The sequence below is a fragment of the Vanacampus margaritifer genome, chromosome 2 (assembly GCF_051991255.1).
Source record: "Vanacampus margaritifer isolate UIUO_Vmar chromosome 2, RoL_Vmar_1.0, whole genome shotgun sequence".
Classification (NCBI taxonomy): Eukaryota; Metazoa; Chordata; class Actinopteri; order Syngnathiformes; family Syngnathidae; genus Vanacampus; species Vanacampus margaritifer.
In genome coordinates, this window is record NC_135433.1 from 15,246,480 (window position 1) to 15,270,712 (window position 24,233).

The 24,233-nt window shown below is 39.4% G+C and overlaps 1 protein-coding gene and 1 non-coding gene across 2 annotated transcripts in view; both read left to right on the top strand.

Moving 5' to 3' along the window:
- The window catches only part of znf385c (zinc finger protein 385C), a 144,969-nt gene that overhangs the window by 12,319 nt on the left and 108,417 nt on the right, over positions 1-24,233 (top strand). The window lies entirely within an intron of this gene.
- trnan-guu (transfer RNA asparagine (anticodon GUU)) lies at positions 3,151-3,224 on the top strand. The gene has a single exon. It is a non-coding gene; the product is annotated as a tRNA-Asn (tRNA).

Sequence of the window (24,233 nt, forward strand, 5' to 3'; positions counted from 1 at the left end):
CTATGTGTCATGTTTGTGAGAAAAGATGCAGTAGTTCATGGTGTGAATGACCAACTGGCGCAATGCAGTGAGTCAGCATTTCTTATGGTGTGTCTCTCAGTTGCATATTATGATTATTTTACCATCAAAAGACATTTCTCAATCTTTTATTTTGAAGTGCCAAAAAGCTAATTAAGTTATAAAGTTATAAAGTTTTAAATGTAATTTATTATCATTAATAAACTATTTAATAAAATAAAAATGTTTAAATGTATTAATATTTGTACTTTACAATATTTGTCACACGTTTTGACCGGATATTACGTCACACGAACATTCGTAGTCACAAAGCAATGGCGGACGATAAAGTAAGATGTGTTTGGGGGGGGGCGACGGAACATATTTTTTTGGATAATTAATTAAAGAAGCGAATATTAATGCAATTTTAGCTGGAAAACAGCAAAGAAACACTACGGTTTATCAAGAATTACAAACGCAAACTTACACGACGTCATCGCATGGCCCAGTCGCTTCCTGGTCTTCTTCTTTTATATTACTGGTGGATCACATCTCGAGGGTGTATATACTGCCACCTACAGCGGCGGAGTCTCCCCTCAATATTCGCAGAAGAAGAAAAGATGGAAACGGGCACAAGTCACATTTCCGTTTTGCGCATTTTCAGTCAATTCGCTTAAAAAATATGAAACATTTGGATGGAAACATCAACTCAACTATATTTATAAAGCACTTTAAAACAAGCATTGCTGTATACAAAGTGCAGTACATGGAACAGAAATCAGTCATGCAATAAAGATAAGTCAAACAAGAACAAAACAAACATTGTAAGTAAGTATACAAGTAAATAAAATTTACACCAATAAATTAATGAAGTAGGTAAGTAAATAAATACATACATAAAATAAAAGGAATAAACATCTGATTCAAAACACAAAATACAGCAGACACCACAAAGCACCGAAACCATGCTTAGTCTCATGGTGGTCCAAAAGCCGAAGAATACAGATGCGGGTTTTAAAAGTAGATAAAGAGGGAGATTGCCTAATATTTAATGGAAGGTCGTTCCAAAGGGAGGAACCTTCAACTGCAAAGGCTCGATCCCCTCTTAGCCTCCGTTTTGTCCTCAGTACCTCCGGTTGTGCCTGGTCTGACTAACTTGCTTCAGACAGTGAAATTGTATTCATGCTAGGTATGTAATGAATATAAATACACGTGAAAAAAAAAGTCTATTTATGCCTAATACATAATTAAGGTTACTTTGCTAAAATGCATCTTTTGGAAGAATCATACCTGATTTTAGCCACATATAGAACTTTCAGTTCAGTCTGAGTGCATTCTTTTTCTGCTTTTACTGCCATGACTGCCATGAAGTGATGGTCACTCCAACCAATGGGGTCACAGCATGCTGGCTTCCTCTTCTGCCACATTAGCTACGACCTGAAAAATAAATCACAAACAGAATGAAATATTCTTCAGTTCACACAGTAATACTGTATCGGCCCGTGGGCTTTATTTTGCCCACCCCGGGGATAGAAAATCTATTTCCACCCATTTGCAAACTATTAGGTACTTTTATATCCTGTTCCTTTAACAGTGCTCTCAGTCACAGCTCGACAAGCTGGCCACTTCACAGTCTGTTTGTTCCCCCGACCGAGGGTCTCTGTGGTCCCTGAACGCACCGTCCACCTTCCAAAACACACAGAGGGCCGCCCTGTGGCCCCCACGAGACACAGTACAGCCTTCAAGGGCGTACATTGGAGCTCTGTGTGTTGCTGTTTAACTTCCTCCTCCTCTGCCCCGCATCTACACCCCCAACCCTCCATATGTGCCCTCTTAAACACACACACACACACACACACACACACACACTCACCTTTGATAGCACAAGTCCCCTATGCAGAGTCATATTAAGACTGCCTCCTGTTTTCTTGCCTGCGGACTGTGATCTCCGAGGACCGAGTGGATCCAGCATCCTCTGAAGGGGCCCCTTTACACGGGACCATTTTGACTGAGGACTTCACGTCATATGTTGGCATTTTGCGTCGTTCTGTACAAAGTCACATCGCCAACTAATGGCCTGGCATGCTCATTACAGCTTCTTTTTTTTGTCAACAAGCGGATGTGAAAAACACACTAGATGCTTGTTGTTTAAATGTAGCTCCATAACGGTGTCTTTTTAGCACACTTAGGCCTTTTACCAGGCTGCGTAATGAACGCCGAGGGCACTCGAGCAGCCCGGCTCTCCTCCGCACCAGGGAGACTTGTTACATAAACGACTACGCATCCTTGACGGCCACTTTTTGCCGCGCTAAAAGCTTTCTCCCAGGTCGACGTTTATGTTAATGCCCGTGGAGTGTCGGCGCGACACGGAGCGCAAGCGCCTGGAAATGACGCGGCGCTTGTGACCTTGGCCCACTTCACTGGAGCGTTCTGGTTTCCCCCTAATAGATGTGCGGCGTTCGCTCGCCACACAAGCTCGGAATAGCTGCAGCGTGGGCCCATTAAGCGACATTTTTAATTGTTAGCCAGCTCGCCGCGTGTCCTTGGCACACATCAATGACTTCATTGACATGTCAAACCCAATTAAAAGCTAAGTGTAGAACATTTTAAAGAGGCACTCACAAAAAACTTTCATAAAATACATTACAAGAATTGTTTCACTTTTTCAAAATGGATCCCATCATCAGGAAAATTCAGCATATTAGAAAAGTGCGTAATGAAACGAAGAAGAGGAAGAAGAAAAAACATTAGTGCACCAGAAAAAAAATGCAGCTTGTTAGAAACAGCTAAAGTAAAAAAAAAAAATGTTATGATTAATTTCAAGGTAGATCATCACAGTATTTTTTCACTGCATTTGATTGAAGTCAAAATATTAGTTTTGGATTGTGCTGAGAGCTAAATATATAATTCTATTACACAAATAAATAAATAAATAAATAGATCCATCCATCCATCTGAGATATAATAAATAAATTTGAATTCTATTGTAATGATGCATCTTTACAATATTATATTTTCTTGCTTACTTGCAAAATTTTCATGGCAATAAATCAAATTTTCATACATTATTTGCCAAAATTAGGGTTTTAAAATGTAGCTTTCAACATGTGCTGCTCTGTGATTACTCCAAACACTTTGAATTTAGCAGCAGCTGTCTCTGTGGCGCAATCGGTTAGCGCGTTCGGCTGTTAACCGAAAGGTTGGTGGTTCGAGCCCACCCAGAGACGTCCCTATTTTAGTGTTTTCCTGGTGCATGTTACAACATGGCAGTGTTTTGTCTTCTTCATGATATCAACGGCAACTATTTCAAATGTTAACCGTTGTTAATACCATATTAAGAATATCAGAGAGTTATGAACACCTCTGTATTCTGTGGCAGAGTCCACTAACGTTTCACAAATGGTTCTCAATCTGACGTCCCCAGCGGTCCATAAATGGTCACTTCAGGTTCCCAAAAATTATTGACGATCAATTCCAGAATGATTGTATCATTGACAATACATGCATATGGGAATTGGCGTGCCGCATTAAAACAAACATTCAGCATTCAACTAATTACTCCTTAGCTTTTGGCTTATTGAAATGTTCTGATATGATTGCGCCCTATCATCACATCACATAAATCCGACATCCCGTAATGAAAAAAGTATTTCCTTTTCTTTTTTCTTTAGGACAAAAGGCAAACTATTTCAATGATAAAGTCCTATTATTGACAGACTTAAGCTGTCTTTTTCTGAAATGGTGTAGCAAATCCATATAGTTGCATTTTTAACAATCACTTGTTAAAATGACTTTTAAAATTATGTATTTATTCTCGTAGGATTCTAAATTATAAATCCTCATTGAACACGTTTTTCTTCTTATAAATATTACGATTTTTTTGCGTGTACTGTTCATGGATGGACATGCAGTGGAAACTCTGTAGCTTCCACTAACAAGCCAGGCTAAACGTAACTCCTCCTCACTATGCAAAGTTTGTCTTTCAGTCAACATGTATCACTTCTATGTACTTCCTTGACAACAATTTCTATATAGACCAGACTGGCAGCATCTTCAGATGTTTCAGAATGAGTACAAAATAGAAATGATGCGAGTTTTTGAAGGACTAGCGGGGAATAGGTTCCACAGATAAAAAAAAAACGCAAAAAGGTGAATTTGAGAATAGCTTTGAAGGTTTTTTTTTTTTTCAGATTAAACAATAATTCAAACTTGTTTTTAAAAAGAAGACAAGATAAAGGGCATAGTGCTATGAATTTGTGAAAAGCGAACCATGAATGTGCGTGTCACCATGATAAATCTCTTCAATGTAAAACTGTCAGTGAAGTGACATCACCTCCTACTGGCTTGGCATGCATACTACAAGTGTTTTCAGTGTTTTTTGTGTGTTTTTTTTTTTTTTTTTATAGCCCGATGCCCTGTAATCCAAAAGTACCAACTAGTTTGGCTGGTCATATGTACAGTACCCTCAGAAAGCGAAAGTCTGTCAGCGTTGTCATGGTGATGACGTGTAGGCCCTTGATTGCTACCCACCAGCGAAAACACACACACACAAAAGTACACATGCAGGAGTTGCAAAGTGGATGAGTCAAAAGAGGAGGAGGTTGATGGAGCCGCGGTGAATCACAACAGCGCTGCCTCACTTTCAAACAACACACTTTGGGCACGCAAATGACTCACTCGCACTAACACGCGTCGTTTACTATTTTAATGCTAAAGCGTTCAATGTCAACACGCACACATTCCTTTATGGTTCTCTCACCCCTGCTTATGCATCTTTCCTTCCATTAGAAGAGGAAATAAGGTGAACGAGGGAGCGATGGAAGGCAAGGTTTAAGTTCATTGATTAGATGTAAACCGTGGTTGCTGCATGGTTCATTACCTTGCACAAAAAGCAATTGGAAGCTGCTAGTTTTGTTGAACATATACACTATAGTAAATAATGCGAGAGTACCTGTTGGTATTAGAGCTGCTACTAAATAGGGATATACGATACCGCTTTTTTTCCAGAACGATACCAGTACGAATACTCAACTCTTGAGTAGTCACCGATAACGATACAAGTACTAATAACACTAGTATTTTTGATACATAAAATTTCCCTCCAAAAAACTGTGACATATAATTTTAAAGGAAGATATCTTAATGCAGCATTTTTTCTTAAAGTTCATAACATTAATGGAAACTTCTATTCATCTGATTTCTCGTTCCTGGTCGTAAAACGGCCGCAAGAGGGCGGCCAAGTACCGATACCTTGAAATAAGGCCGGGTTTCGACCCAATACGATACCCGGTATCAAGACCTTTTTTTAAAGCAGCTATGACAACAGTGTTTTAGTGTATTCTTATTTTACTCTCAGTAATTTAACTTCTCTCTGTTAAGTCATATTCAAAGCTGAGCTTTCAAGGAATCAAGAGTGTTCAAGAATAAAGTGTTCAACGTTAAGGGATGAATGGGCGAGGCTAAAATCATAGTTTTGAGTAGTTGAGTTTTAGTAGTTGGAAAAATAGTTAAAGATGGGGTCTTTAGTTTTCACTCAGAAATAAACACTTCATAAACACTGGATCACATGAAATTGATTTCAATTTTTTTTTATTGAGCACAATTTAAAAACAGTGCAAGGAGGGAATGAAGCCGAAATGGCTTACACAAGATTCCACTCCATTCTCAAAGGGTCATATCAAATTTGAACAAAAAAGATTCTAGGACCTCTGAATGCAATATTGTTCTGGTAGTGAGATGTTCGACATAAGGGTAAAAGAAAATTCCCACCATTCCTAGTAGAATACTGGTGAAAATCCTTCTCCACCAACACCTCTGGGCTTCTGTTAACGTGTGCTGGTGATTTTTGTCATCAACCACCACCACCACCCAGCCTGTATTTTGCCATTTTGTTGTGTTTTGGCATAAGAGGGGCGGAAAATCAATGTTTACTCCTCCAGCCAATCACAGAGTGAGGGGCGTGTCGCTAAAGAGTGGAGGTTGAGCCATGGGAGGAGTCCGTTTTGAATTGGTTTGGAAACACAAACGGTCAAAACTTAAGACCCCACCTTTAAGTTTTAAAACCAATGAATAATTATTTTATTATCCGTGATTTCAATCTCAATCCCAAAAAAAAATTGGATTATTATTTTTTCCATAATTGTCCAGCCCTACAACAAATTAACATTATAAAATGGGCTGTCAAACTTCACGGCACCCCATACACTCCACCTCAGATCTTTGATACTCTTTTCTCTCGTAGCATCGTGCAGGTGGGACAGAAAAAAAACAAAAATGAAGAAAATTCCTATTTCATAGCGTCTACTCAATTATCTTGAGTCAGGTGCTTTTTAATTCAATTAAATTAAAGGTGAATTGCTCCAGGTGAGGTTTGAACTCACAACCTCAGCAAGTTACTGTCTTATAAGCAACGCGCGCTAACCCATTGCGCCACTGGAACTGTTGATGCATGAGTGCTATTTATTTGTGAGCGTGTGTTTGTGAAATTAGCAAGAGCATGCATGCATGCAAATGTAGTGGCAGCTTATTAAACAAGTCAACCTTCAAATTACAGCAGACCGGCCTGGCACGCATGGATGAAGCTCCAAAAACAAGAGCAAACAGGAGAGGCGGCCACTGTCCCTCATGCCCACTCTTGCAGAATGACCTCATCAAACTCCAAAGTAGATTTTTTTTATTATTTTTTTTTTACTTGATGTTAATAACTGTTATTATATTTGTGTGCTAAATGAGGACGTCTGATGCACACTTTTTGTTTCTTCTTTTTCTGATTGCACTCGGCCTTAAATGCTTTTGAGAGGGTGAGTGTACTGGACTCAGTTTTGACAGCAAATAAGCAAGCTAGCTCTTGCTACAATGTGAGGTTAACGCCTCCATTTTTGTGTCTGCATGTTGTTGTCAATTTAAACGGAAAAGAGAATTTACATATGTATTTGAAGACAATGGGGTTTTCCAAATGCACATGGACTATTGATAGTCATCTGTGTGTTGTTAAAAGTACTCACAAGCATATTTTCATTGTCCTCTGCAAAGAATGGCTAATATTACTGCCGCGCTGAGGAGAGGAACTGAGCCTCCAGAATAGTATGTCCCTATGTGCGTCTTATACTGCCCCCTGGTGGCCAAGGCGTGTACACCATAATGAATGAAATTGTATTTGAACATGATTTAGAAGTTAATTGATTAAAAAAAGAACAAATACATGAGAAAAGCCCTGCCTGTACACTCAATTCTGAAATAAATTACTGCTAATTCTACAATGTCTTCTTCTTCTCTAAAATAAGCGTTTTTTTTTTGTTTTTTTCCCCCCCAGCATGTGTTTGCTCATGTCGCCGCAGCCATCGCATACCCTCCAAATCCCGGCCTTATTGCGGCTTATTTGCCTTTTGACCTTTATTATTGTCTCGGTCTCAGCTTGTGTGAAGGACCATTAGCTGCCCTAAGGTCTTTTAGCCCCCTTTAAACTGCAGCCCTAAGCCTCCGCTGTGAAGATGAAATGCTAGCTTAGCGCACAAGGCCACTCCATTATGTACGGTATATATAGAGAGTCATTTCGTATAATAGTGTTCTAAAAATACAGTGCCGCTCATCGAGGAACGTCTGACGTTTGTTGATTTGATCTGATTCTGTCACATTGTCAGACGGCAATAATGACGAAAATCGTAGAGGTGACTCATGTCTTATATCATCTAATGCGTGTGTGTGTGTATGGGAGTCTGACAAGCAATAGTTGAACACACAAACTTCCCGAGAATAAGGTACCATTACTCGCAGACTTTCTGGGTATTGAATGAGCTGTCATGTGAAAACGATGACATGCGGCAGGGGTCCGTGTCCTACCCCCTCACAATTGACTGGCATGTTAATCACTCATGGAAAATGCTTTGAATTACACACTAAGCCCGTACTTCTCACTAATCCAGCGCCCTTCGTCCGGAGAAAGTCGCAGACTGGATGTGTATGTAACCTTTGTACTCTCTATTTGTTGATAAACTCCTCATCCTCATCTCTTTTTTCTTGATTGACAGCATACAGACTTACTCGCAATACATCTCAAGGTCGGTTTTCTGATGTTTTTTTCTTTCTTTCTTTTTTTTTAAGAACATCTGCCCTCAGGTGCTTATTTGCTCCCCCGCTGAGCAAACTGGAGGAAGTAAGATTATACTGTAAACATGCTAACAGTGGCTAAATAATCTGCTCACACTTCACACTCTTTTGATTTACGGCCACCAAACTGAGGTAAAGGATGGTGGAAATAAATTTAACACTGCAGGTGAGGCCCAAACTCACCTCAGTGTTTCTCAGCAGGTAATTTATTCGTACTTCAGGCCAGTGGCGTGCACAGAGATTTTGGGGGGCAAGTGCTTCGGGAGGGAAAAAAAGGGGCACTTTTATGCACAAGGAATATTATCTCTTTGACTGCCAGACGTTTTCAGAAAAGGGATGCCGTGGGTGCCAGCCGATTTTAAGCATTTTGACTGATCTTTCAAGGTCCACAGAAAATGATGTGTTTGGACTATAGAAACACACATACTACCAAATGAAACATTGGACTGTCATCTTTCATCAGAAAAAAAGTTTGTTTCTACCTTATTCCGTTTTTGAGTAATCAACAATAGAAAATGGTTAGTTTCACCTCTGTTTTGAAAAAAAAACGTCTTTTAACGTCTTTGGCACTCCTCCATAGGATTTTACTAAACGTTATTTAACGTTTTTGGCAGTCAAAGAGTTAAGCCTTACTGACAATTCCCAGTTGACGTCACAAGTCAAGATGGCCGTCAATTTGGTGAACGAAATCTATCTGCTCATTGAAAAGCGTTGGACTTTGGATTGTTGTAATTTGATTTGTGAGGATTGCTTTGATTTCAAAATGTGATGAGATGTCGTTTGTATGATAGTCACAGCTTTACAAGCTGTCGTTTTTTTTTCACCGTATAAAGGAAGCATTTGCATTGTATTGCATTGAGGACATATCAGAAATGCCCGGATCTTCGGAAATGTCAATAGAAGTTTTTAAATAAACATTACACACACATAATAATAATAATTAATAATAGCCCACAGCCTATTAGGGCAACATGACTGCAAGACTTGTAGCATAGAAGTAACTTACAGTATAGTTATGGTTTGTCCTAAATAATAGCTAATAATTTAGCTGATATTAGCTTCATGACTGCTGATTTAGTACAAACTACTTAAAAAAAGATTTTTCAATAGAATTAACCTTAAGGAGCAAATCAATATTAAAATAGGATTGTACAATGATCCAAAGTCCAATGCGTTTCAATGCACAGATCACAGAGAGCTTCCTTTCACTGTCATTAGTCTTACTATGTGGTTATCACGTTATCTATTATTGAATTAGCATATGGCATTTTTTAACTATGTGGCTAATATCGGCTAATTTATGCTCAGTTGTTTGTGCTGTATGAGACATGCTACTTCACAACAAAATGATTATAGGTAGGGAATAGAGGGCAAACAAACAATACAATTTCACTGGATTCATAAAAGTTACCTTGCTGGGGTGGAGCAGCAGGGGAAGAAGAAGTGTGTGTGTGTCTGTCCCACACCGCGACCGTGGGTAATAAGCGTTCATGTGACAAAGGAAGATAGAGACAGCTAGGTCGGGTGCGTGCGCGCAGGGGGCGCATATTGTTATTTTTTTCACACGCGATTAATCATGCAACTTTTCTAAACGATTGTGTCAACATTGACCTGCCCTCAGTAAAGTGTTAATTAAAAAAAAAAAAAAAGAACTTTCCAAAGGGCACTTTTTTGGGGAGAGAGGGCAGAGGGGCAAGGGTGTGAGCACCACTATTGGTCTACCTGTGCACGCCAGTGCCTCAGGCTAACCGATTCAGCCATGACAGGTGATGCAGAGGTTTCAAGGCATTCATTAGAGGTCATCGTCTGCCCATAGAAGCTTATTGGATATTTTAACAGAAAGTTTCCAGCCATGATGACTCAGCATTTTGACAGACTAGTTTTATAAGTACAGCACGCTAACCGATAGCGCCTCTTGAGCTTAATGACCTGGTTTACTGTTTTCTGAATGGGGCAGATGTAGGTGGCTCCCATCTGGTCTGTAGTATGTCTCAACCAATCAGAACTGCTCACCAAGCCTCAAATTCAAATCGCCATACGATAACGTCTCATTTCCATCTGTTGTTTTTGTGCCGTAGCCTCTGCCTGTCACGGTTCGGTCGGCGTCACATATGTATGTAGACAATGTCGGGAAACTGAATGTAGCTACTTCTCCAGTCGTTATCATGTGTTGTACAAAATTGGTTGTAATGGCAGTTCCCTTGCCAGGGATGATAATTGAGTGAGATGATGCATAATGGGTTGATAATGGCCGCTGCCGACTGAAGATTTTGCATTGTAGGCTTATTGTGTTGGTTGGCGAAAACAGGATGCCTCTTTCTATGCCATTTGCTGTCCTATTTGGCTGCCATTTTCTTTGCCGCCCCATTCGTCAGCATCATTTTAGCCACGACTTTGTGAACCGCCATAATGGTTTTGGCTAATCTGAAATATCTGAATCATAATAGGCAACCAAGTTCCACTTATGGTTGGGAGTCACAAGTTTTTTACTGTCTATTTTGTCCCAAACAATTTGACAAGATAACGTTAAGGTAATGTAAAGAATTGAAATGACAACCTCAGCCTGGTTTAGTCTTAAGTTAAGTCTTAAACGTACTACGTGATAATCAATTGCACAAATGGAGATATTGCTTCCACCCCCTTCGTCCAAATCCCGAAATTTGTAATTGTTGTCTCCTCGACATCCACGTTTAGGACCGACTCCTGATACTCACAGTCTATCTAAGAATAGTCATGATGTGACATCCGGTGACACTCAAACTTGTCACCACTATGTCCACTTAGCGTATCGGTGACGCTATTCTAGGAGTGGGCCGAAACACAACAACGACAACAAGAACATGAGCCTCTCATTGTGTAACCCACTGACCCACTGAGGTGGTTGTCTTCTGTTTGACTGCCAGTTTGAAGACAAGAAGCTCAAGATAGACTCACTGCCAACACTGTAACAGACCGTCATCGCTAAAATAACCCTCAGTTAAAAAACGACTCCTCCTCTGGCAAAACAATGCGATTCTAACGTATGGATGGATGGATAACAGATCTGATGTGTTTTTTCTCTTTATGCTACTATGCGGGTATCCGATTTGTTATTTAGCCTTAATGAAACTAACTTCAATGATTGTTATAAACAAGGGGTGTCCAAACTTTTTTCGTCGAGGGCCGCATACAGAAAAGGCCACTTTGACATTGTATGATTATATTAAATACATTTAAACCACACAATTCAGTATTAGTTATTTTTAGCAAGGTTTTAATGATTTTGGGGTGGCTCATAGCCCTGCAACCTTCTAGAGTAGATCCACCCCTGCCCCACATTCAGAACCAAAGCAAAAGTAATTGGTAATAAGATGATACATTTTAAAGCACTGTTGGCTTGTAGATCTTAGTCATTCATTATTATATGATCACGTATTAGACCTTGGCAGACAGCAGAAAGTGACGGAAATGATTTTTGCTTCTGAAACTGAAATATCTCAATTCATAAGAATTAAGAAAAGAGAAATGTTATTGCTATTAGCTTTAAATAGTTTCTTTAAATATCTAGAAAAACTGTAAAAAACGACTTTATGATTAGTAGTAGTTGCCAGGTGTGTCACAACTTCTCACTTTGTCAACACTCGCAACATGTCAAAAAAGATTTTTCATATATGCTGAGGGCCACGAGTTAATGGACAGCGGGCCGCAAAAGGCCCCCGGGCCGTAGTTTGGTTACTTTTGTAAACACTCAAGACAGTTTTGTCTTTAATTAAACAGACTTAATTTATTTTGTGAACAGAAATAAATGCATTCTCAATAAAAGTCACGGTTCGGATCGGATCACGGATTTGAGTCACGGATCGTTTTTCGGTTCAAGATAAGTAGTACTTTGTCGTAATTTATTTTGTAAAATGCTTTTTACATTACATAAAAAAAACAATAAAACAAATCAATTTAAAATGTCTAATATAGCCGTTTAGGATTTAGTGTCATCATTTATTTTGTAAAACGCTTTTTTCCCCCAACCAAAATGTCTAATATAGTCATTTAGGATTTAGGTACACAACTTTAAGTGCAATTTGAGGCACAAACATTCTTATTTTATACATGTCTATGTGTAAAATAACAACGTATTAATGGCTTAAAGTTGGGTTCCTCTAATCTAAACGGCTAAGTTTGACATTTTAAGTTGAATGTTTTTTTTAAACACATTTGCTCCCAATAACGTATTTATATGTTTTAAAATATTACCATGCTCCCAAAAACGTATTTATATATTTTTTTTAACGTTTATTTTTTATTTTTTATGCTAGAGCATACAGAAGAAAGCTTTGATGCAGCCTCTGAACTGAAGAGAACGCTTGAAGCAAGGTAGTTATTACACAAATGGCCAGCAGGTGGCAGCAGAGTATCAACCAGGGCCACGTTGCAAAAAGCTCTTTTCCCCACTGTTTTAAACAGATTTGCGAATAATGATGAAGCTATATTCTAATGCTAATTGCTGCAAAACGGAAACAGATACAAATATCCTTTTTTTCCTGATGAAAGCAGAGACTTAAATCTTTCTTTTGGTAGGTCCCATGTTTTTATAGAAATAGATCACAATATTATGTGGGCCTTGCAAAATCTTTCAAAATTTAAGTAAAACATCCCGGAGCGAAGGGGGTTGCTTCAGTAAAAATGGCTGAGACTGAATGAGTTAATGGGCAAAAGTGTTTTCTAAAAAAATATATATAGTAAAATAAATGAAGACAAATTTATATTTATCTTGTCATTATTAAAAAAAAAAAAAGATCTCAATATGCAATTTAAGGCACATTCCCTTCCTTTAAACATGGAGAGTGAATTACAGTAGCCTTGGTCCAGAATATTGAAAAATATTTAAAGTAAGTCAGGTTACAGTTGTCAAACACAGTTACAGCTACCAGCCAGACACCCGCTGGCAATGCTAACGGCTAATCGCTAGCCACTTACGTTGGAGACTTCTGCTATATCCTACAATGACGACGTAATTACTTAGTGGTTTCTTAGTGTCCTAAATAAGCGATTGAATATGAGTTCGGGATAGTCTTGTGTTGATGTTGAACGCAACTACAATGTCAATCAACTACGATAAATAAACGTATAAAAGGGAAGTCAAGCTAGCCATCATGCCACGACGTGGGCCAACTTCAAAGTAAAAGTGTACTAAGGCTATTTGCATTGCTGTCAATTTATTACTGTAATGGGTAGACTTTGAAGACTGAGAAATGGCCGTTGCCCCGGGCAACGATCAACGGCGTAAATCCATCCGTCCGCACCATAACACGAGTTACAAGTGTGCACACACAAACACCAACATCAAATGCTCAAACCCGCATGATGAGAGGAGGGAGATGGTTTTAAAGTAATATTAAGAACTTTGGGCGTCTGTCTTCCGTAAACATCATGAGCACCTCCTACGGAACTGCGAGATCCCGTGAGACGGGACATTACGAGAATTGCGCCTCAGAAGTGAAACGCTCTTCAATGGAAACACCAGCAAGTCGAAATTGTTCTGTATCCAAAAAGTACAATATCGCTTCTATTTTCGCGGGAAATTGTAATGGAAACGCACCTAGTGATGAGCCACTAATGAATTGATTGTGCGCCTTCGTAAGAAAGGCACAAACAAAAAAATAGTGAACATGTTTTCATAACAAATGCAGACAATTTCCTCTTAACTCTTTTACTGCCAAGGACGTTAAATGACGTTTAGTAAAAATCTACGGAGGGCCGCCAAGGACGTTAAAAGGCGTTCTCCAATTTTTTATTTTTTATTTTTGGAAACGGGTGGAGCCTTGGCCAGCTGTGGTGAAAGTTTCAAGCAGATCTAGTTAGCCTAATGACTATTTTTGGCCCCTAGATGGCAGCGATGACTCTCTTTTGACAAGATTGGGTAGGCGTCAGTAGAAGACGTGAGGCGGAGCTAGAGGGGACAATGGCTGGGGATGGGAAGCGAAAATGGCGACCGGTTGCAAGCAGCTCACGCTTGAGCATTTTTTTCAAAGACGAAAAGCATCGACCAGTGCTAAAGAGCACATTGATGACGACGATGATCATCATCGATGATGATGATGGTGACTCCGAGGTTGGAAGCGTTGACGCGGCTGTAGAAGACGTGAGGCGGAGCTAGATGGCTGAGGAAGCGAACAATGGCGACCGGTTGCAAGCAGCTCATCGACCAATGCTAAAGAGCACAGTGATGACGACGATGATGATGATGATGGTGGCTCCGAGGTTGACACCGAAGTTGGAAGCGTTGACGCGGCGGCTATGACCACGTCATAAAGCCTCACCGGCTAGCGATGCTAACACCGGAAGACGCGGAACACAACCGAGCACTTCTGCACAGGCGGACGTTCAATCGGACGATGAAGAGTACCCCGAGTCCAATGCATATTCATCGGAGGAGTGGGTACAGTCTGCTACTTGCTATTCCCCGGAAAAAAAGGCCGTCAAGAAAGTGTAACTAACGTCTGCACGCGAAACGGACAATCGCAGTGAAACAAATCTGTTGTGCAAACCCTGCTCCCTCTCCTTGCACGCAGGAGAGTGTTACAAAAAGAAAAACTGTATTTGAAACATCCACATAATTGTAAGTAGTACCACAGTTGCACACATTTGTAAATAGTTTGCGAAATTGTTTTGTCAAATTGTTACACTGTTGAATGGAAATAAATGTATTTTGCAATCTAAAAACACTTTTTCATTGTTGGTGGTAGTGTTTTACAGAAGTAAAGCACTATTTAGGTGTTTGTGGCATGATTCATGAACAAAAAGAAGTGTACAATTCACTAGAGTGCATGAAATAACATCGTTTCACAAAAAGCTCTTTTTCTCCATTTTTTGGTCAAAACAGAGCATTTGGGTGAAACTAACCATTTTTTATTGTTGATTACTGAAGAACGGAATAAGGTAGAAACAAACTTTTTTTTCTGATGAAAGATGAGAGTTCAATCTTTCATTTGATAGTATGTGTGTTTCCATAGTCCAAACACAACATTTTCTGTGGACCTTGAAAGATCAGTCAAAATGCTTAAATCGGCTGGCACTGGCGACAGACATCCCGTTTCTGAAAACGTCTGGCAGTCAAAGAGTCAAACGAAGACAATTACTCTTGAATGACCCTAAAGTACGTGTTTTCGTAAATATCAAAAACAATTTAGTCATTTATGAATCTAAAGCCCCATGCACACCGAGCAACATGGCTGAACGTGACTGGTGTTCTATCAAGAACAAAAACGTTTTGAGGTTCCACAAACAGCGCCGTCCATAATAATTGGAACCCCTGGTTAAGATGTGTTAAAATCCTTACGTTTGTATTGCCGAAACATACTTTGATACTGAAAATTGTCGACGTGGTTCACCAGACACAGAGTGAAGCTCCTTCTCATAGCCATCTCAGTCCCCAGACCTCAACCTCATTAAGAACCTGTGGCTTAGCTGTCTATGAATAGAATCTCAAACAAGAGAATTAATTTACAACTTTGTTATGGTTGTTGTAGCAAAACACATTTGGGAAAAACACACACACACACACACACACGGCATGCTCTCACACCCTTGAGTGTGTTAATAGTGTGCCACCTAATTAGCCTAGTTTAACGCCGCTAATAGGTTTATTCTCCAGCTCTTTGAGGTGATGACAGAAAATGAGAAGCTGGGCCAGCATTTGTGGCACACACACACATCTATGAAAATACAGTGCACATGAAAGTAAGCGTGTCTTGTAATGTTATCCTAACACGTTTTGAAGAGACTGTGTGAGCGCTCAGGTGTGTGTGTGTGTGTGTAACTGCAGTCCATCCATCACTGAGCGAGCCACGGTGACTCGTGAGATGCAGCTCCTGACCCAGATAGTGCGAGTTATGACATGATGCATGTGTGATTTATGACTATTTATCACATTTTAGCATCCCCAAAAATGTTGTCATTTCTTTTTGGACTTCTTCATTTCCATCCTCCGCCTCCACCTCCAGGCTCAGCGCAGTGCAGGTCTGCTCTCATGGAGGGAGGCTCACGCACAAGCCTCGTTGATTTGAATAGTTTTCCGCTGGAAATATCAGCCGTGTTGCAATTTTCTTTTTTGTTCCCCACTCCATGTCTGTGTCCTTGTGCTAACATAACATTCTGTTCATCCTTCACCAAACCTTTGAGTCTCAGCCAAACATGCTTCGATCAAAGATGTTGCAATGAAACGAATGCACACCATTTTGTAAAAAGAAAGATTATATCGACAGAGTGAGAATAGAATAGAATATTTATGCTCTTTGACGAATGTAACGAATGATTCATTAAAAACCCCAAAGTGCCTTTAACGTTTACTAAAAATAAACTGTCTAATGTTCAATAAAGACTCAAATGCTGATGTTCGTTTCCTTGAAGACTAAATTGTTAATGATGGCTACGAGAACCGTACATAATCGCAGGTCAAGTTTGCTGAAAACGCTAAATTCTCACGTTAGATTCAATAAAGATTTAATTGCATGTTGTTACTCACAGTCATTGATGCGCACAAATGAATGAAATCTGGTTTAGGGCCGGACCGATTATACCATCTTAGCTTATTGTTGTCTGTAAGAAACTAAACGTATTTTCGTAAACGTCAGATACAATTCTACATTGAGCCTTATGTCAAACACTATTGAGTTGGCAACAAACAACAATTTGGAGTCTTTAATGAAAATAACACGCACGGTTTTAGGTAGGTAGCCCGGACAAATTTATGTAAACATCGAGGGCGATTTAAAATCTTCAGTTGTGCCCCCCATCCCCACCTCGCTAATTATTTTATGATACTTGTTTGTGGAGTAGCTTGGCAACATGAAAAACAAGTGTTGGCGCTGGGAATGACGGATGCGCGCACAGATTATTGCAAAGGGCAGATCGCATGCCAACAGGGACACTATCGCTAATCCCGGCGGGATAATAATACTTTCACACCCCCCACCACACACACACACACACACACACACTTGTACTTATATAATTATGAGGACATCCATAGACATAATGCATTTACTAGCCCCTCCCCCTAACCCCAACCATCAAAAATGATTGCCTACCCCTCTATTCCTTACCCTAACCTCAACCATAACCCAATTCAAACCTAAACTCTAAAAACAAGTCTTGACCCTCAAAAAGAGGTCTTGAGTTGTGAGGACCGACCAAAATGTCCTCACTTCACAAAAATGTCCTCAATCTGTTGGTTAAAAAAAAAAAGTATTTTGGTCCTCACAATGTGGTATGTACAAGTACACACACACACACACACACACTTGTACTTCTATAATTGTGGGGCCATCTCATTGACATAATGCATTTCCTAGCCCCTCCCCCTAACCCCAACCATCAAAAATGATTGCCTACCCCTCTATTCCTTACCCTGACCTCAACCATAACCCAATTCAAACCTAAACTCTAAAAACAAGTCTTGACCCTCAAAAAGAGGTCTTGAGTTGTGAGGACCGACCAAAATGTCCTCACTTCACAAAAATGTCCTCAATCTGTTGGTTAAAAAAAAGAAGTATTTTGGTCCTCACAATGTAGTATGTACAAGTACACACACACACACACACACACGCACACACACACACTTGTACTTATATAATTGTGGGGCCATCTCATTGACATAATGCATTTAATAGCCCCTCCCCCTAACCCCAACCATCAAAAATTATTGCCTACCTCTCTATTCCTTACCCTAACCTCAATCATAACCCAATTCAAACCTGACCTCTAAAAACAAGTCTTGACCCTCAAAAAGAGGTCTTGAGTTGTGAGGACCGACCAAAATGTCCTCACTTCACAAAAATGTCCTCAATCTGTTGGTTAAAAAAAAAGAAGTATTTTGGTCCTCACAATGTAGTATGTACAAGTACACACACACACACACACACGCACACACACACACTTGTACTTATATAATTGTGGGGCCATCTCATTGACATAATGCATTTAATAGCCCCTCCCCCTAACCCCAACCATCAAAAATTATTGCCTACCTCTCTATTCCTTACCCTAACCTCAATCATAACCCAATTCAAACCTGACCTCTAAAAACAAGTCTTGACCCTCAAAAAGAGGTCTTGAGTTGTGAGGACCGACCAAAATGTCCTCACTTCACAAAAATGTCCTCAATCTGTTGGTTAAAAAAAAAAAAAAAGAAGTATTTTGGTCCTCACAATGTAGTATGTACAAGTACCTACACACACACTCACACACACACTTGTACTTATGTAATTGTGGGGCCATCTCTTTGACATAATGCATTTCCTAGCCCCTCCCCCTAACCCCAACCATCAAAAATGATTTTCCTTACCCCAACCTCAACCATAACCCAATTCAAACCTAAACTCTAAAACCAAGTCTTGACCCTCAAAAAGAGGTCTTGAGTTGTAAGGACTGTCCAAAATGTCCTCACTTCACCAAAATGCATTTTGGTCCTCACAATGTCGTATGTACAAGTACACACACATACGCATGCGCACACATGCACAAACGCACACACACACACGCACACACACACACACAGCAGAATTACACCTGTACTGAATGCTGAAGCAGCGTTTAGGCATCCCTCTATATCTCGTTTTACGGGGACAGTTGTGCCATTGAGACCACTAGCTGCCAATAAAATGGAGTTTTACAGTGTCAGCAAGCCCAGAGCCGCCGCGGTCGAGTGGTTGAGCGTGCGGCCGGCAACCGGAGGGTCCCAAGTTAGATTTTTAAGACTTGAGCAAGGCACCTGGCTTCACAAACAAGTTCCCTGGGTATTGGACATCTGCCCATCCATTGTGTTGCTAATGCTTATTCGGCTCAGCTCAGTGATAGCTCAGTCTATAAAGTCCACCACAGTTCATATAGTAAGTATAATGTCACCAAAAAAAAACTGTTTATAAAGTTTGTCATCATTTGTAAACATCGGACAGAACAGTTGTCAACAAATATGAGATATGTGTTTTTTGTAAACATCAAAGTCTTCAGTGAATGCATCAACAATGATGGATGTCAGTAGTAACATTTAGTAAGACATACATTGACACATTATTTACACAACATAGTAAACACTTTGGGGAAACATTAAGAAGAGCCTTAAATGACCCTAACATGTCATTTTGTAATTATTAAAGCTGCTCTTTGTAACAATTTGCCCCAAAATATCTTTACAATAGTCATTTTATTTGACCATTTCCCGCCCTCTGTCTGCGGATGTGACGTCATGCGGACATTGTGTGTAGGGTGTGTGCAGTTGGGGGAAAAAAAGGAGTCTGCAGTTTCATTTTTCGGCCACAGGTGGCAGTAGCGATTCGAAATAGAATTTTCTGCGTCCAGCGGCTTTATCCAATTTTGAGTTTGCCAGGAACTTAATGTTTATGTTTTTTTTTGTCTTTTTTTTACTTTAGAGACAATTTATAGCAGGTTTGGGCAAACTCGGTCCTCAAAGGCCGGAATCCTGCAGTTTTTGGATGTTTCCCCTCTCCAACACAGCTGATATATAATCAGCTCATCAGCAAGCTCTGCATAAGCCTGATAATGATCCTGTTGATTGGAATCAACTTGTGTTGGAAGAGGGAAACCTCCAAAACCTGCAGGACTCCAGCCCTCGCGGACCGAGTTTGCCCACCCCTGATTTAGAGCCTTCAGTGAACCTAACGTGTCGTTTTACAGATGGGAAAACCATTTAGAGTTGTCAGTGAACATAAGATACATACATGTTATTCGTAAAGCTCAATGACAGTTAAGTGGTCAATGAACGTGCTAAAAAAAATGTAGTCCTTAATAAGTGTGGGAATCTTTGAATGTCTCACGATTCGATTTGATTCAGAATCGATTTTCGATTAAGAACGATTTTTGATTCAAAATGATTTAATTGACAAAGATTTTTTCTTCACTCTAAAAACAATTTTTATTGGCATAACTTGATCGTGACTTTTCCCTTCTACTCTCCAATGTGGCTACAACTTAACAGTGTATTAGACCGCGTGGAACCACACTGCCCCTAATTGGCTAAAGCGGGTACAACATGAACAGCGCTCTAAATAAAGGCACACACTGACAAAGGCAAGACAGTAGAAAATCATTTCAATAAAATCGATTTTCGGACATTTAAAATTGATTCTGAATCGTACTAAATCGTACTGAATCGATTTTTTGGCACACCCCTAGTCCTGAACAAACCTAAAATATGTGAAGACAATTTAGAGTCGTCAATGAACCAAATGTATGTGGTTTTTTTTGCATGCGTGAAAGACCGAACCTATCCTTGTCAAAGACAATTTGATCTTCAACGGACCTAATGTAACTGTATATGTTTTCTCAAACGTCAAAGACATCAAAGACAATTTGTTCACATGATTTGAAGATCATTTAGAGCCTTCAACGTTTGCATTTTGGTAATTTATTGTTCAACAAACCTAACGTAAGCATTTTCGGTATGGGAAAAATAAAGACTTGAATTAATTAATCTAGCAGCAGGCCGAAGTATTTGAATAAACATCTGACCATATGGAGTCTTCAACAAAAGTACTGAACACATTTATGCAAACATCAATTCAAGTTCAAGTATCCGTGTCGTATCTCTCAGGAGCAAAAAAATCGGTATGTCTGGTCTGAAACGGGCTCATGAAGATGAAGTGTCCTCTGACTTCCCCGATGTGCGAGAATCCCGTCTGATGTCTGATTCGTTGTGGCACGTTGGATTTATTGACCTGCTATCATCTCAAAACGTCATGTTGTCGCTTCGCTGCGGAAAGGCTAAATGTCGTCGGTATGTTTGGAGAAACAGGCTGTAAAATAAAAGTTAATGGTAGGCCTGCGCTTGTCAGTCCGCATTACTGCGACTGCACCTCAGGCTTCTCCGTGTTGACGCCGCCGGTGGCAGATGTCCTTCATGCCGCGTCTGGAAGGGAATACTTCAAGCGTACGCCACAAAAAAAAAACACTGGTGCGACTTTGAACGCCGCCGGCATTTCGGCCAGCCTCGCCAGGGATGAATAATAATTGGTTTAACTTTAGCATCTTTTAGCCTAATCAGCCTGAGAATGGTCCAAAGAATAAAAACGAAGCTTCTGTGCGTGGTCATACTCGGGGGTTTGCCCCTGTCTAAGTATATCCAGTGTTGGACGGAACCCCTCCCTGTATATCTGTGGTTACTCCTCATGGGCAGTTCCCCACTAAGAGTTTGTGGTTCTGTTTTCCTGCTAACTTTAGCGAAAGGCACAAGAATGTTTGATGAGAGAGAGAACTGGATATTTTTTTTTTTTTGGGGGGGTGAAAAATGAATAAGGGGCATACTTGTAGAAGGGGTGTGGTGGTGGTAAGCCAATTATGAAAGCAAGGTCGTTTTACGAGGCACGGTTGAGGGCGGGATAATAATATACACTCTTAATTCAGTAGTTTCCAACTATTTGTCAAGTGTATAGTTCTACATTGACGTCAGCTGAAAACATTTCAACAGACGCTTGATAACTCACACTCAGTCCAATTGTAGACGTGCAAGACGAACAAGAGACCAGTTGCTTCGGTGGGTCTAAATTGTGGTCACAAAACCATTTGCTAGGATCATTAAAGTAGCACTAAGGAACTTTACAACCTTAATCAAATATTTTCATAACTCTCAAACTACAAATGTGCTGACTGCTTTATGACACACGTCACTTTTCCCCCTTTCCCCATTCGTTACAAAGATGGAAGTCAATTTGAATGTCGACACAGGATTATTGCTTTCCTAGCAGAAGCTGCAAAACAACTGAAATTTTTTCTGAGGAGGCAAAAAAGAAAAATTGAAAAGGACAGTCGAGGATCAACATTGGCCCGGCTTTCGCTCGCTGGCGTGCGTTAAAAAAATTACGCAATGCGCTTGTCCTCATGGGAAACGTGGTCCTTCCTTCAGACACAACAATACCGCTTTTGTCCATATCCATAATCAACTAAAATAATAAACTGAAAGTTCCTTAGTGTTCCTTTAAAGACTTCTTTTTTTAATGTTTACAAAATACCTACGGGCGTGTAATTGGAGAACAAATATTTTTGATGTTTAAAAATGTGGTCATTATTTATCTTATTAGCGAAGACTGAAAATTGGCTTCATTGTTTACAAGACATTCAAAGTTCACTGAACTCATTTTACAGGAGAAAAAAAAGAAGCTTCTGTTAGTCTTGTTGAAGACTGAATTGTCTTTGACTTTTACGAAAGACTGTGTGAGCTTTTCCAAGAGATGTACATCATGACTAAATTGTCAGATGCTTAAAAAAAAACACAGATTAGGTTCATTAATGACTACTTTTTCCCACGTTTATAAATCGTCTCACCTAAATCTTTTGGAAACTAAATTGTCTTTATAAAAATAAGTCAGGTTTGTTGACAATTCTAAATTGTTTTGCTTACACTCGAAATCATCTTTGATTGTTACAAACAAAAACATTTATGGTCGGGTTTAGTTGTTTACGAAAATGTATGTTAAGTTCATTGATGACTACATTGTCTTTTATACAGTGTGTGTGCGTGCGTTTACTCGCATCCGGGTGTGTTGTTGTTGGCGGTAAACTGGTTTTATCAAAAGGAGAATTAATCCTTGTGTAGATCTAAACACACACTAAAAACATGTAGAGAATAAGAAAATGAACACATTTATTCAACAAGTCATGCAGTCACTCAACATGCAGACTGGCTAAAGGTAAAAGCCAGCTAAAAGTTAGCCATGTCTGCAGCTCCCTGGGCCACCTTTTAAAGCCATACACACTGAAAGTCACAGATAATGCATTGTAGAACATGGCAATGGTGACACTGGAGGTGGCAAAACTGATCAATTTATTGTAGAGCTGTCAAAATTCATCGATTAATCGACAAGTAATCAATCAATCTTGATAATTGAGTTATCGGTTGGAGCTATTTTTTTTTTAATTTAAAATGGTCCAAATCTTTTCATTTCAGCATATCATCAGTAATTGTTCACTGATTTCTGTAGTCCTTCGTGAAAGAAGACTGATTATCATCTGTGTTTAATCAAAACATGATATTTGCAAACATCTTTTTTTTACTTTATACTATATATTTATATTTTCGCCTTGTAATGTGTTTTCTTTGTGTTTATATGTTCAATAAAACCATAAACAAAGTACGAAATAACCACCAATGACTGGTTAATAAACAGTTGCCAGGGGAAAGTTGTTTTTTTTTAAACCACTTTAATGCAAAATTAAAATAAATCAGATGAATTGATTGATTGAATATTTTCAGAATCGATTAATCGATTAGTCAATCGATTAATCGATTCTGAAAATATTCAATAGTGCACTAATTTATTGTCAGCTAATTGATTATCAAATATTCAACAATTTTAATAATCGAGTAACCGTTTAGAGCCATAATTTAACTTAAAATTGTCCAAATGCTTTGATTTCAGCCTCTCAACAGTAAATATTCTCTGATTCCTTTATGAGTGTGGACTGATTATTTTTGTGTATAATCAAAATAAGACATTTGCAAACATGTGCGTTTACTCTGGAAAACAATGACCGAACCAGTAACTAAATCAGTTTCGAAAAGAAAGATGAGTCCAGCATTAGTCCCTTTCGTGTGATATTACTTACTGTAGTTTAGTTTTTTTTTCTATAAGTAATCAATGGAAAATAAAAAACAATAATTAGTTAATAAACAGTAATGGAGAAAACGGTTATGTCATAATGCAGAATAAAAATATATCTGATTATTCAATTAACCGATGGAATAATGTTATATTGTGACCTGAAAGAGATGCATGAAACGCTGTCTTTTGATTTGATGCTTTACTATTAACACTTTGTGATTTATTTTTAAACCCGTTCAGATTGAAGTTGATCCCAGGGGCCCCTGGCCAACTCATTGCCAAATGTGGGTGCAGTAGATGGGCGGGGGTACTTTTCAAGGTGGGCTCGTGGTTACAGCTGCTTGGAGTCGAGTAGAATTTCTTGTGTATTTTCGGATGTGGTCGCCGCAGACGCCGTATCGTAAATGTTTGCTTTTATTTTTTATTGCGCAGCTTTGCAGAGTAATTGACAAGTGCCGTGTCAGCCATCACCCTAGGGGTGTCAGATGCAGGCAAGTCAAAGGGTTTAGAGAAAGTGTTTCAAGACTACTACTGAATTGA